Source organism: Miniopterus schreibersii (genome assembly GCF_964146895.1).
Source record: "Miniopterus schreibersii genome assembly, chromosome: 2".
In the NCBI taxonomy this organism is placed as follows: Eukaryota; Metazoa; Chordata; class Mammalia; order Chiroptera; family Miniopteridae; genus Miniopterus; species Miniopterus schreibersii.
In genome coordinates this window covers 75,692,655-75,708,098 of record NC_138102.1, presented here as the reverse complement: position 1 = coordinate 75,708,098, position 15,444 = coordinate 75,692,655, and the positions used below count along the sequence as shown (strand labels likewise).

The following is a 15,444-nucleotide window of genomic DNA, read 5'->3' as shown; positions in this document are numbered from 1 at the left end:
CTCTCCTTTCTTCTCTCTGAAATCAATAAAAACATGTTTTTAAAAAGAGAAAAAGAAAACCTTACCCTAAGGAGGGAAATACCAAGAGGTTTGGTATTCGACATTTAAAAATCCTGTTAAACAAAAGGAAGGGACTTGAAAGTGCGTGGGACCCAAGAGGCAGTCTCGGAAAGGCACTGCTTCTGGGAAAAGAAGATGACTTGGAAGGGGCACCATTTACCTGGAGGCTTGGTGGTAAACAGTAGGAAGAGGTAGTAGAAATTAAGGATCTTGGAGAAACAGAAGATAGAGCATCCTGCCCCCCACCCCCCAAAAAAGGAGTCATTGATTTAAAACCCTGTATTATACCAACAGAAGATGCTATTGAACTAAAAAGTCCACTAATTCTTCCAAATCCCTCACTCCTGTTTAGGTACTATTGTTATCTGGTTTAGGAAAATTAAAACTCAAAATGAACAGAAAATGGTAGAAAATATCCATATAAAGTTACTGTAAGTAGGAAACATAAAAAGAGAGTAAAATACTTCAGCTAATGAAGTCTCCCCCAAAACTTTCAACTGCAGAGCTAAAGAAAACTACAGAAAAATACTCCTACCCAAATTAAACATCCTTGAACAAGCATTTTCAGGGATAAAGTCGCAAATACATATCTAGAACCCCCAAAAAATGCACAAAAAGAAGATATGAAAAATGAATTTACTCAGGAAATAAAATGAAGAAGAAAAATCATCTTACAAGAGTAAACAAAGTGGATAAAAGAATTAAATGTAAGTCTGGTAACCATAAAAACCCTTGAAAAAAACATAAGCAGTAAAATCTGACATCTCATGTAGCAGTATTTTCACCAATACATCTAGGGCAAGAGAAACAAAGGAAAAAATAAATGGACTACAATCAAACTACAAAGCTCCTGCACGGCAAAAGAAACCACTAACAAAATGAAGGGAATCTACTCTATGGGAGAACATATTCGCCAATGATACATCTGATAAGGGGTTAATTTCCAAAATATACAAAGAACTCCTACATTTCAACATCAAGGAAAACAATCCAATTAAAAAATGGGCAAAGGACCTGAATAGACACTTCTCCAAAGAATACATACAGATAGCAAATAGACATGAAAAAGAATGCTCAACATCAATATCAGAGAGATGCAAATTAAAACGACAATGAGATACCACTGCACACCTGCAGAATGGCTACTATCAATAAATCAACAAGTGGTGGCAAGGGTGTGGAGAAAATGGAACACCAGTATACTGCTGGTGGGAATGCAGACTGGTACAGCTACTGTGGAAAACATGAAAAAAGTGGAACTGCCATTTGACCCAGTGATCCCACTTCTGGGAATATATCCTAAGAAACCCAAAGCACCCATCAGAAAGAACTTACGCACCCCTATGTTCATAGCAGCACAATTTACAATAGCTAAGATCTGGAAACAGCCCACATGCCCATTAGATGAGTGGATGAAAAGGATGTCATCCATTTACACCATGGAATGCTATGCAGCTGAAAAAAAGAAGGTTCTTTTACCCTTTGAGGTAGCATGCAGGGACCTGGAGATTAGTATGGTAAGTGAAATAAGCCAGTCAGAGAAAGACAAATATCACATGATCTCATATGTAGAATCTAATGAACAAAATAGGTCCAGAGACATGGATGCATAGAACAGAATGACAGATTGTGGGGGGGGAGGGGGGTGTAAAGGGGACAGGAAGAGATTAACCAAAGAAAATATATGCATATATACATAGCCCATGGACACAGACAATAGTGTGGGGTAGGCCTGGGGTGGGTCAGGGGCTTGGTGGAGGGGGACAGAGGGGAGGGAAATGGGGGGCATCTGTAGTACTGTCAACAATAAATTTTTTTAAGTCTTTTTAAATGAAGCTAACATTCAAGGCACCTGAAGAAGAATAAATTTGACTGAATATAAAGGGCATTGAGAAAAGATGAAGAAAGCCAAAAGAATGAAAATTAAATGAAGAAAAGTAAAAAGAGAGAGAAAGTGACTGATATAGACAATATGTAAAATTAGCTTTCCTAAGAAGAAAAACAATAGTAGAGCTAATCTTTAAACTTCAATTCATGAAAGCATTCTGGAAGTAACAGAAGACTTAAATCTTTTTTTTTTTTCATTCCCATTTTGATTCTATTTTAAAAATATATTTTTATTGATTTTAGTGAGAGGAAAGAAGAGGGAAAGAGAGATAGAAACATTGATGAGAGAGAAACATCGATGGGCTGCCTCCTGCACAGCCCCCACCAGGGATTGAGCCAGCAACCCCAGGCACATGCCCTGACCAGGAATTGAACTGTGACCTCCTGGTTCATGGGATGATGCTCAACCAACCCAGCCACACAAACTGGGCATAGATCTACATAATGAGAAGGTTGCTTGTGTATTGGAAAAATTGATCCAAAATGGTCAACTCTGAGTCATGTCTCAGTAAAACTAACCTGGTCAGAAAGAAGAGGTTAGCAACAAACTTCTGAACAGCAACATACAAAGCAAAACAGCTATAGAACAAATTTAAAGTCTATGAAATTATAAGCCAAGGATTTTATAACTATGACTCAGTCCCAGAAAAAACACACAACCATACTAAATACCACTATATTAACAAAAATTTCGTGATGAAAATGCAATGAGCAAAGTCAAAAAGACAAGTTACAAAGTGGGAAGAAATATTTAAACTTATACCACAAAGAGCAAATCTCTTTAATGAAAATAACCTAAAAATCAAGGCAAATGACTATCAACTCTGTAAAAATGGGCTAAAGAGATGGAAACAGTTCACAGAAAAGGAAATGCTGATGACACATGTTTAAAAGATGTTTGGACTTGAGTCATACAAAGAGAAATACAAATGAAATACTGAAAATTATACCTATGCTAAAGGCTTTCTCATAAAAATCCAAAATTATACAATATACTCTATAAACTATGGGAAAAAAGACATTTGATGCATTGTGGGTGGGATACAAAAGCCCAGGAGGGAATTTGGCAATATCTAGCAAAATTTCATATGCATTTATCCTTCAACCCAACATTTAACACACTGGCATGCAATATAAACTGTCATTTGTATAAGGTTAGTTAAACAGCATCACTTGTATTAGCAAAAGCCTAGAAAGAACCAAAATGCCTCAGTAGAGAACTGATTAAAGTACATGCAACAGTGGAACTATCTCCAGGTCAGTGTTGTCCCTTTCAAGTCACTCTTTCCCCCAGAAGTCAAAGAGATGTAGAAAGTTTCCATGTGCCAATATAGAATGATCTGCAGAATATATTATGAAGCGAAAAAAAGGGCACAGAACAGCATATAGAGTAATCTACATGTAGATAAGTGCAAACAGGAAAAGTGTCAGCCAGGGAAGAGTGATTTCTCTAAACATAACTTGTTTATATAGTTTTGATCTTGGAATCATGTGTATTTACATATTCAAAAATAAAATTATGTAAAAAGATAAAATCCAAAAAGGAACTGAAACACATTTACATAACTACAGCATTTTGGTGACATAGCACACAAGAAAAGGAAAAATTTCTAGTGATTTTAGAACATAGATTTTGGACTGTGCCTTTTTAGTGGAGTATATTCAGTAGTGTTGTTGTATGTATATTTTGGGTAAAATAAGTGTTGCAAAGTGTTAGTAATTGTTGAACAAAACATTAGAAGTTTATCAACTTTTTAATATATTAACTTGTATATCAACTTTCTTATAACTTAAATTTAGCCTGAAAAGTACTTTGACAGATTGAATAAAGTAGAAATGCAGTACAAAATTACCTAGTAGGACAGCTAACATAATAGAATAGTGTGTGTGTGTATGTGTGTATCATTAGGTTCTTGCTGCTACACATTTAGACTCATGATATTGGCCCTGGCCAGGTAGGTCACTTGATTAGAGTGTCATCCCAATATGCTATTATGCCAAGATTGCAAGTTTGATCCTCAGTTGGGGCACATATAAGAATCGACCAATGAATGCATAAATAAGTGGAAAAACAAATCGATGTTTCTCTCTCTTTCCCTTCATCTCTCTGCCTTCCCCTCTCTCTACGAGCAATTAAACCAATTTGTGATATTATTTTCCTATGAGGTTCAGAGAGATTGAGATTTAAACATGATCTATGTGATTCCAAAGCCTGTGCTTTTCCTACTACATTATTGCAGGCATATAATGCGAAGATATAATATATTGAGAAGAAAAAACATCAAGGGCTAAATGTTCTATTTAAACCTGTAGTTGTTGCTCAGAAAATAAAAGATGCAGACCCAAACGTAGTGGTTTGTCATTCTTCATGCAAGAGCAGTGTACTAAAGGAGAGCAGTGTAAGTTTTCTCTTATTTCTGATGGGAAAATGTAAACAAACACATTGACACACAAGTCCTTATGTTGATTTTGGAGGTAAAAATTTTACAAAAGTTTTATTGATGACTGAAATTAGTAAAAGATACGAACTAAAAGTATGACAAAGCAGCAAAGAAAACAAAACCCAGTGGGTATGGGGTTTCATGACGCTGTTAAAAGCAAAACACCCTTCAAAGCTGCTCTGTGTGACACTTCAAAATTCTTCTAAGCTTTGCACAGTCTTTCTGTGCTAGTTTAAATAAGCGTGTTTTCTCCTGTGGAAGATAAGGACTGATAGAGATTTCAGAGGTGCTAGAGTTTCCCTCACCCAGGCCACACCTTCACACTTCTGCTGGTTTCCCCTGATGATAAAATATTCACATTCAATTTACTATTACTTTTTAAAACATCTACCACTTGAAGTCACTGGGGTAGAGGGATTTTCCTATTTTAATTTAATTTATCTGTATAAGATTATGATAGAAATTTATAATTCTATATATCAAATGACAAGAAAATATGATGAATTTCTGGATTTTCAAAATTAATTTTGAAGCTTTTTCTTTTTTTCAGATGCTGTGTTGGTCAGTGACTTTGTTGAAGTCTGAGAGAGTTGAAACAAATTTGCAGATGACACACAACTTCTAAGGTAAGCAAATACAATAATTTAATCAAGATTGTAATTGCCCTTGACAGACATGTAGACTACAGTAACACACTAAAATAAAATTTATCAAGAATAAATATAATACCCTGATTTAAATTTTACAAAGCAATTGCAGAAGTATTAAATAGACTTCTATTTCTGACAATATGATAGGCTACAGATCCACCAAATATGTAAAATACTAGATTCAGTATTTTAAAAAGCCTTTACAATAATTGGATGAACCTATAAGAAAATAGGGGAAACTTTCTGCGGCTAGAAACAAAACACATTCTGTGAGATAAGCAAGTGCTGAAGTCACTGAATACTTTGGGAGCATCCATGGATTTCTGTTGGCATAGAAACTTGTGCATGGAGAGGAATGGGGACTGGTGAAAATTCCTTGGATTCTGCATTGTGTAGGGGGCCTTATCAGAGACCATTTTGGTAAAGTGTACAGCCCTAGATAGAGTGAAAATCTCTGTAATAATTCCTGGTTACCAGTTCACTATTTTTATAGTCCCTGAAACTCCACAAGTGGAGAGTTTTAATTTAAAATGGACTTGGGTCTCTAATACTCTTTGGTACCTGGCAGGAACAATCACAGATCATCCATGGAGGGAATTATCAGCCCCGTTATCAAATAATCATAGTTAAAATTCTAACAAATAAGCTCATACACATATAAAAAAATCACAAAACATAAGAGAAAAGAATCAAAACACTATGAGCAAGTCAGCAAAAACCACAAACAACTAAAACAGATCTACAGAGATTTCAGGTGTTACAATGATCTAATACATAAAATAAGCATGTAATATGTTTAATAAGTTAATAGAGGGATTCTCAAACATAAATAAAGAGTAATAGACCATAAATGTGACCAGGCACATTCAAATAAGAACCTATTAGAATATCAGAAATGAAAATATAATTATAGAACTTAAAAATTAAATGGCATGTTAAACCAGCATGTAAAGCACAGTTAAAAAGAGAAAGAAACTACATAGAAGGCCATAGTTGCTATTAAAAATTTGCCAGAATTGATGAAAGACACAAATCCTCAGATTTTAGGAGCTCAATGCATACTAAGCAGGGTAAATAACAAGAGATACTAATCTTACTGTTTTCAAGCTGTAGACAGACCAGTAGGTCACAACCCACATTTAAAAAACTATTCTAAATAGTATACTTCAAAAAGGAAAATGGTACTAAAAGGAAGGTATCAAATTAAAGAAGAAATAAGGAGTTAAAAAAAATGAATAAATAATAAACCTAAGTCAACATTGGTGGAAAGAAACAGTAATAATAATAATAGTGCCTAATTTGTGGTCAACAAACAAGGTAGAATTACAATACTGCACTGGCCTGTAATGGTTTGTAAGCTAGGAGGGGCTGATTGGAATTTCATTATTCTAAAGTCCATGTACTATGTGAACTAAAGGTAATGGCATATTTAAAATATAACCACTGAAAGAAGACAAATAGAGTGGTTTTGTTTGTTTTCTTAGACCAGAGAAGGAAAATAATGAAATGAGGGGGAAAGAAACAAAAGGAAAAACATAAGCACTCGTTTTTTGTCGTCTTCTACTCAGTTACTTTACGATTCATCCATGTTGTGTATCAGTAGTTTATTCCTTTTTATTGCTGAGTAATATATCATTTTATGGATATACCACATTCATTTATTCATTCATATATGGATGGAAACAGGTTGTTTCCAGTTTTTAGCTAATACAGATAAAAATACTATAAATATTCATGTACAAGTTTATATGTGAGCCTAATGCTTTCTTTTCTCTTGGATAAATACCTAGGAGTGGAATAGCTACATCATATGGTACGTGGATGTTTGACTTTTTAAGAAACTGCCAGACTTTTCCAAAATGGTTATCAACAAGAAAATAAATAACCTGATTGTGCTATATCTATACAATAGAATACTACTCAGCAGTATAGTACTTATAGTGGATGTATCTCAGTGGATTCATCAAAGTGGATGAACAGTTATGCTACATAAGTGAAGCCAGACAAAAAAGAATTCATACTATTTGAACCTTGGCCGGTGTGACTCAGTTGGTTGCGCATCATTCTGTGCACTGAAAATTTGCCTGTTCGATTCCCAGTCATGGCACATATCCAGATTTCAGGTTTGATCCCTGGTAGGAGGCACGCAGGAGGCAGCTGATTGATGTTCCACTCTCACATCAATGTTTCTCTCTCCCTCTCCTTTCCTCTCTCTCTAAAAATCAATAAAAATATTTTTTAAAAAAGAATACATACTATTTGATTCCACTTACTAAACGTTCTAAAAAATGTAATTTATGGTGATAGAATGCATACCAAATGTGGATGCAGCAAGGATTTCTAAAACATACAAAAACAGATATGACATTCTAAATATTAAACAGTAATTATTAAGATTCAAATATTTAATAACATCAGGCAAAGATAGCTTTAGGCAGCCATCTCTATGCAGTCATGCATAGCTTAACTATTCAGATATGTTCTGAGAAACTCATCATTAAGCGATTTTGTTGTGTAAACATCATGCTTGTACTTACACAAACCTAGATGATATAGCCTACTCCATACCTAGGCTATATGGTATAGACTATTGTTCTATAAAGGAGGAAAAATGATTTTCCTTCTACCCTTCTGGGTTCTTGGCTGATACATTCCTGTAATAAAAGAAAGATTAACAAGAGAAAAACAGAAGTTTAATGTCATGTATACTTTCTGTACACATGGGAGAGACTCAAGGAAATTGAGTCACTGGCCAAAATGACTGAATCCACCACCTTAAATACCATCTTTAGCTGAAGGCAAAAGAAAATGTTGGGAGTAGGGAGGTAGTTAGTTATAGGAGGTTACCAGGAAAAGCACAATAAACAAGGTTAAGTAAGGTTGTTATGCTGATTTAAATTATTGTCTTCTGCATTGGTAAGAATTTCTAGAGATAAGGTCATCCTGCTCTTCCTGGTACATACAGCAGGGTAGAAACCCTTACAAATGAGATTTCCCTTACAGATGTAAATGTCTTTTACAAAGGGTAACTTCTGTTTGGTTTTCATAGCTCTTCCCATGTCTGCTATTTCTTAAGATTAACCAGCCTAAAATAATCCTTATGACATAGAGACATATTTTGGGGTGTCAAATGCTGTTTGCCTGCAGCTCCTCTTAAACTACAAAACCTATAAAGCATGTTACTGTACTGATTACTGTAGGCCAGCCATTTTCAACCTTTTTCATCTCATGACACATATAAACTAATCACTAAAATTCTATGACACACCAAAAAATATATTTTTTGCTGATTGAAAAAAAAGGCTTAATTTTGATTCATTCACACTGGATGGCTATTGTTGTGTTGACTGCTGTCATTTTTTTATTTGACAATCTAAGGGAAAATAAGTCAGTGGCCCTGCCTAAATTAAATAGTCAGGTATTGCATGTTTTAAATATTCTCTTGGCATACCAGTGTGCCATAGCACATGGGTTGAAAATCACTGCTATAGGCACTTGTAATGCAACGGTAATTATATGGGTAACATGTGTTACAATGTTAGGGATGGCTAAGGCATCACTAGGTTATAGGAGTTTTTCAGCTCCATTATAATCTCATAAGACCACGGTCATATATGTGGTCCATCAACTGAAACATGATTGTGGTTCACATGATTGTACTAGCCTTTTCTCTGTAGCAGGAATATACTAGATCCTGGGATCAGACAACTCCTAGAGTATACTTGAACCGGCCTTGCTAAATTTAACATTTTCACTCCACCATATGCTCCGTAGCTGACCAGTGCCTCTTCTGAATGACCTATTCTTTTAAAATGGATATGTTAACACTTTCAATTATAGCCAAGTTATATGGGCCTAGGAGCTATTTGGTTTCTTTTAGGTAACATTGTACAGTAGTCCCCCCTTCTCCAAGGTTTCACTTCCTGAGATTTCAGTCACCCAAGGTCAACCAAGGTCTGAAAATATTAAATGGAAAATTCCAGAAATAGGCAACTCATCAGTTTTAAATTGCATGCCATTCTGAGTAGCATGATAAAATCTCTCACTGCCCTACTCAGTCCCTCCTGGCATGTGAATCATCCTTTTGTCTCCAAGTTGTATAAGCTACCTGCCTGTTAGTCACTTCATAGCTGTCTTGGTTATCAGGTGGACTGTCCTGGTATTCTAGTGCTTGTATGCAAGTAATCCTTAGTTTGCTTAATAATGTCCCCAAAGTGCAAGAGTAGTGATGTTGGCAATTCGAATATGCCAAAGAGAAGCCATAAAGTACTTCCTTTAAGTGAAAATGTAGAAGTTCTCAACTTAATAAGAAAAAAATCTTATTGCTGAGGTTGCTAAGATTTAAGGTAAGAACGAATCTTCTCCCTGTGAAATTGTAGAAGGAGAAAGAAATTCATGCTACTTTGCTGAGAGGGAGAGAGAAAGAGAGAGAGATATCCCTCACTGTGTCCTGATATTCATCCCCTGTTGTCTCCTACATTGTACCAGGATTCATCTGTGTGACCAATAGAAAACAGCAGGATATTGTTTTTAGATTAGGTTATAAAAGACATTGCAGTTTCTATTTTTATCACATTCTCTCTTTCTGATCCCTTAATCTCAGGGAAGTTACCCATATTGCAAGCATCCCTGTGGAGTGACCCATGTAGCATGGAACTGAAAGCTCTAACCAGTAGCTATGTGACTTCTTGGAAACAGTTCTTCTAGTACTGTTCAAACCTTCACATGGCTGCAGCCCTGCCTAAAGCTGACATCTGAACCAGAACCACCTACCTAACTCCTGGATTTCTGACTCAGAAACTATATGAGATAATAAATGATTGTTTTAAGCTTATAGGCTTTGGATAATTATTATGCAATAGGTAACTAATACAGATATTAGTACCATAGGTCATGTGATGTCATAAATAAATTTTAATGTGGGTGTGACTTTGGAACTTGTCAGTGGGTGAAAGGTAGATGAAATTTGAAGATAGTGTTAGTGAAAGCCAAAAGTGGATTCATTATGAGCTTTGAAAAAGTTGCTAGTGAGAGCTTAAAGGAAAGTGAGGAGAATCTTTTAGGAGACTGTAGAAAGGGGACCCTTCTAATGTAGTAGCAAACCATTTTAGCAATACTGTCACATGTAGTGTAGAAACTAGAAAATACACAATGAACTTATGCTCCAGCTAAGAAGATTTCAAACTAGAGTATTGAAGGTGCCACCTGGTTTATTCTTGCTGCTTATAGTAAAATGTGAGAGGAGCAAGTATGCTAAAAGCAGGTCTGATGAATAAAAAGGAGTTGGGACTTGATGGTTTTGATCATTGTCAGCCTCTCCAGACAGCCAGAGATGCTAAAATAAGAAATAGTTTCTTCTCCAGAAAGAACAAAACCAAAGCATTGTCAGGAAAACTTAGTCTAAGGTTAAAGCTGAGGGTGTGGCTGTGAAATTTTTTTGTTAATATTTAAGAAAGATCTAAATATTTTAGTCAGATAAAGTGCCCTCTAAAGACTTTAATGCTGTGCCTGACAGATCCATTCAGTAGAACATCCTTAAAGAAGTTTAAGGATGTGATCCTTGTCCTTCGACCATTTCACCAGAAACTCTAGGTAGAGGACTTGATCTGCAAGAGATTTGTGCTGTAGCTTTTGTTTAAAAAGCCAAATAGTAAATATTTTTGACTTTGTGGGCCATTTGGTTTCCATTACAAGTACTGGATTCTGCCTTTGTTATATGAAAGCAGCTATAGACAATATGTAAATGATGGGTTTGGCCAGATTTGGTCCATATGTTTTATGGAAAGAACCCCCAGTAAGATTGTGCCCGCGTAAGAAAGTCGAAACCTGTAAAGAATTTTTATAAGAGTCTTTCTGAGCCAAATTGTATATGCCAGGGAGCAAGATCTCAAATGCTCTGGGGGAAAAGGTTTGCAGCTTCTTTATGTATTTGAAATTAAGGAAGATTACATGGAGGTGGGAGGAAGCAATGTGGGGACTGAATTATACGATAGTTAACAAAATTATGTGCTCTCTTTAGAGTTGTTACAGCTTATTTCAAAGGTGTGTTAACCTAGATGCACAAAAATAATGGACAGGGCTTTCTTGAGGCAAAGATAAACCTTTTACTAAGAAGTTATATTTGGTGTGTGACTACCCACCATTACCTGCCCAGTTAGGAATTCACAATCAGATCACCCTGTGAATTTACTTTCCATGGTACCCCTATTTTTGTCCACAATTCCCAGGAGACTCACAAAGCTTTAAGAGAATTATATTTTAAGGATTAGTGCCCCTTTGACTAAAGAAGACTGACTACAAAATGAAAGAGGCCTTAGGAACCCAAACTTCTCTAGCAGGAAGAAGGCTGGAAACACTACTCAGCTGAAAACATGTGCTGCCTTTCATGGAAAAGAAAGTATGACTCAAAGTGCTGAACCTAGAGAGTAGAGTCCACAGCTATAGAAAGTCGTTTTCTGATGGAAATAGGACTAAGCCTTAATCAAGAACATTCTACCACTTGCCTGCCTGGAATTTCCGTGTCCCCTGTGTACTCCTTTTTCCCCATTTTGAACAGGACTGTCTAAATGGTTACATATACTTAATCAAAAATTGGGTGTCAAATAACTTGTCTTTTTAAGCTTGGGATCAGTAAACCTTTTCTGTAAAAAGCCAAATAGTAAATATTTTTGGCTTTGTAGGCCATTTGGTTTCCGTTACAAGTACTAGACTCTGCCTTTGTTATATGAAAGCAGCTATGGACAATATGTAAATGATGGGTTTGGCCAGATTTGGTCCATATTTTTTATTTTGCCCACTCCTGCTTTAGCTCATTGATCTATAGAACAAGAGAAACTATATCCAGGAGAATTACTTAAGGAATTAAACCCAAAGGGCCTCATCTACAGGTATGATTTAAATTATGTAATACTGGACTTTGAGCTGATGCTGTAATGTAATGAGACTCATGGGGTCTTGGAAGTGGGTGAGTATATTTTGCATTTGAGAGAGATATGAATCATTGAGATTCAGAGGGTGAACTGCAGTAGCCAGCCATCAAGAGGGCCCCCAGTGATCCTTACCTGTTGGTATTCTTTTACTTGTGTTGCCCCCTTCTACATTGTGAGTTGGTCTGTGTGACCAATGAAATATTGTATCATTTATGAGATATGTCATGTGACATTGCAACTTACATCAATCACTCGCTCTGGGGGAAGTTAGGTTCCATGTTGTAAGCAGCCCTATGAAGGGAGGTGTGAAACTGAGGTCTTTTGACGGCAGACATTTGAGTGAGCCTTCTTAGAAGACGATCTCCAGTCCCAGTAAAAATATTACTGGAAAGGGGGCCTGTCCCTGAGTGGGCCTGCCTAGGGCCAGCCAGTAATATGTGGGTTCTTGACATTCTGCAGGAAAATTTCACAATATGAGTCCAGGTAATTTTGAGAGGACATTTATTAAAGCTGGGGACAGTGAAACAAGGAAGGGCCTGGAATAGAAGAAGCAACAGGAGAGCCTAGGCTGGGAAATGAGCCTAGGCTGGGCTACTTTAGCTCACTGGAAAGTTAGAAGAAAGGGGGCCTTGGAGACAGGTTTGGGGGCTTAGCCCCAGATGAGCTGCCAATGCTCATTACTCCCCTAGTTGCAAACCCTGTGGGGTCCCTTAGAATTTAGGAGATGCATACCTGTGGGGGAAGAAGAGGGAGAGAAAAGCACTGGTGTGCTCCTGGGAGGAAGAACACACACTGGGACCTTTGTTTTTTGAGGGTTTTTAAAGGCTGAGAGTTTAGGGGAGGTTGTAGGGGAGAATCTCAATAGAATATTCATCAGTTTTATGCTGATGTGCCAAAATGAGATTTATTCCCTTAACATCATCTGTCCCTCAGCATGGTTCGCAAAGAGCACTAATTGAATTTCTGCTATCTCCTTGAGTAGAGTGATTTAAGTTATTTACCCTCTGTTTGGGGAAACGTAAACTATTTACTCTTAAGTGTCCTTGGTTTCAGAAGATAGGATTTTGCTATTTACTAGATGGCTGTAAACTTCTTGGCCATTTAACTATCTGTCTCAGTGTCCCTATTCCACTTGTCCTGCCATACTAGCCTGTCTCAACACCAGATGACTGCAGCTCTGGCCAGAAACTTGACTGCAGCCTCATAAGAGACTTTGAGTCAGAACCACCTAGCTAAGCCTCTCTCAAATTCCTGATCCTTAAAAACTGTGCTATAATATATTTTAGTTGTTTTAAACACTAAATTTGGAATTTGTTATATAGAAATGAAGAACTAATATACCATCTGACTACTATGAGGCTACAAACCTGAGCATGGCTAGGGGAAAGGGTGGAAGTAAAGGTCTCATAGTGATACTCACTGAGCTGCTGAAACAACCTGGGAACTGCCTGCCTTTCCATTCTTAAGTGAGTTATTTAAATGTTTTTTATTTATTTCAGATAGAGGAAGGGAGAGGGAGAGAGAGAGAAACATCAGTGATGAGAGAGTCATTGATCAGCTGCCTTCTGCATGCCCCCTACTGGGGATCAAGCCCAAAACCCAGGCATGTGCCCTGACTGGGAATTGAACCGTCATCTCCTGGATCACGGTCTATGCTCAACCACAGAGTCACAGCAGCTGGGCAAATGTTTTTATTATTTAAATCACTGTTAGGTGGGTATTTTGTTACTTGAAGATAAATATCATAACTGATACAAGAATATATATATTGTAATCCTCACCCGAGGACATGCTTTTATTGATTTGAGAGAGAGAGACATCAATATGAGAGTGAAGCCTCTATCCATCAGTTGCCACTCGTCCTGACTGGGATCAAACCCACAACCTGGGTATGTGCCCTGACCAGGAAATTGAACCCGAGACCTTTTGGTGCATGGGACAACGCTCCAACCAACTGAGCACACTGGCCAGGGCGATACAGGAATGTTTTTAATATATTTCTATATATTGATGTCATCCATGTGTATGTGATTTTTATTGTTATATCATATTTGATTTGTTGCCTCATAATCTAACTCTTTCCTTGTTCTTGGGCTTTTGAATTGTTTCTAATTTTTCCTTTTTTTTTTTAAGCCTCGCCTGAGGACATGCTGTTTTTAATTTATTTTATTTTTTTTAATTTAAATTGATTTCAGAGACAGAGGATGGGAGAGGAAAAGAGAGACAGAGAAATATTGATGTGAGAGTGAAACATCAATCAGTTGCCTCCCACACATGGCCCAACCGGCGATCCAACCGGCAACCTGGGTATGTGCCCTGACCAGGAATTGAACCCATGACCCTTTGGTGTATGGGACGACATGACGCTCCAACCAACTGAGCCTCACCAGCCAGGGCTCTAATTTTTCTTAATTATAAAAAGCATTGCTTTGAAAATATTTTGTATAGATTACTTCCTTTTCTCTCTTGGTTTATTTCTGTAATAATATTTCCTAAATTGTTTTTACTGGGTAAAGGGGGATTGAGTACATTCATAATTATAATTATCAACAGATTACTCTTCAGAAAGTTGTAGCTTAGGTTATCACTTATGAATCACCTATGGTAAATGTACCTCTTTTTTCATAGTTTGCCAAATAGTTTTGCTAATATGGCCGTATAGTTTTCTCTTTGTAGTTAACCTAAAAATAAAAAGCCAAAGTGAGAGGCAACAAGCATTTATTTGAGATACAAGGGAATTGTAGTTCTGGGAAGCACTGATTCAGGCAGAAACTGAATACTGTAGTGTTCCAATTATGGGATGAAGGCAAGGGGTTTTTATGAGAAAGGGAAGAGAAATAATTACATGAATCGAAGGAAGGAAGGAAGGAATTTCTCCTGGTGCTAATAAGCTATGTTATTCTTTAGCTATACATGGTGGTGCTAATTCTAAAGAATGTCAATATTTAAATTCAGTGTTTTAAATTTTTAAAAATAAACTTTATATTTAAAAACAGTTTGGGATTGTTGATGTAAGAACATCCAAACCTGTAGAGAATTTTTATAAAAACTTATTTGAGCCAAACAGGATTTGCCTGGAAGCAAGAACTCAACAGACTGAGAAAAATGCTTCAGAGAATGGCAGTTTGCAGCTTCTTTTATGCATTTGGAATTAAGGAGGGAATTTAAGGAAGATTATATGAAGATGTGAGAAAGCAAGGGGGGATTGGATTACAGGATAATTAAAATTATGTTCTCTTTTGAAGGTGGTTATGTTGAAAAAGAGGCATTTCAAAGGTGTATTAACCTACATGCACAGAAACAGTAGACAGGGCTTGCTTAAGGCAAAGATAAACCTTTTATTAAGGAAGTTATATGTCTGCGGTGTTCCCACAGTGACCTCCTCAGTTAGGAATTTATGATAACCTCACCTTATGAGGTTATTTTCCTTTTTCATCAAGCAGATTTTCAGAAAAATTACAAAGATAGTACATAGGG

The 15,444-nt window shown here is 36.7% G+C and overlaps 1 protein-coding gene across 4 annotated transcripts in view; it reads left to right on the top strand.

The window, feature by feature from the left end:
- Positions 1–15,444, top strand: part of CAB39L (calcium binding protein 39 like) — a 143,756-nt gene that overhangs the window by 12,223 nt on the left and 116,089 nt on the right. For all 4 annotated transcript variants that reach the window (XM_081130192.1, XM_081130194.1, XM_081130193.1 and 1 more), the window contains exon 2: positions 4,939–5,014. The gene's annotated coding sequence lies outside the window, so the exon portion shown is untranslated. The remainder of the gene's footprint in view (positions 1–4,938; positions 5,015–15,444) is intronic.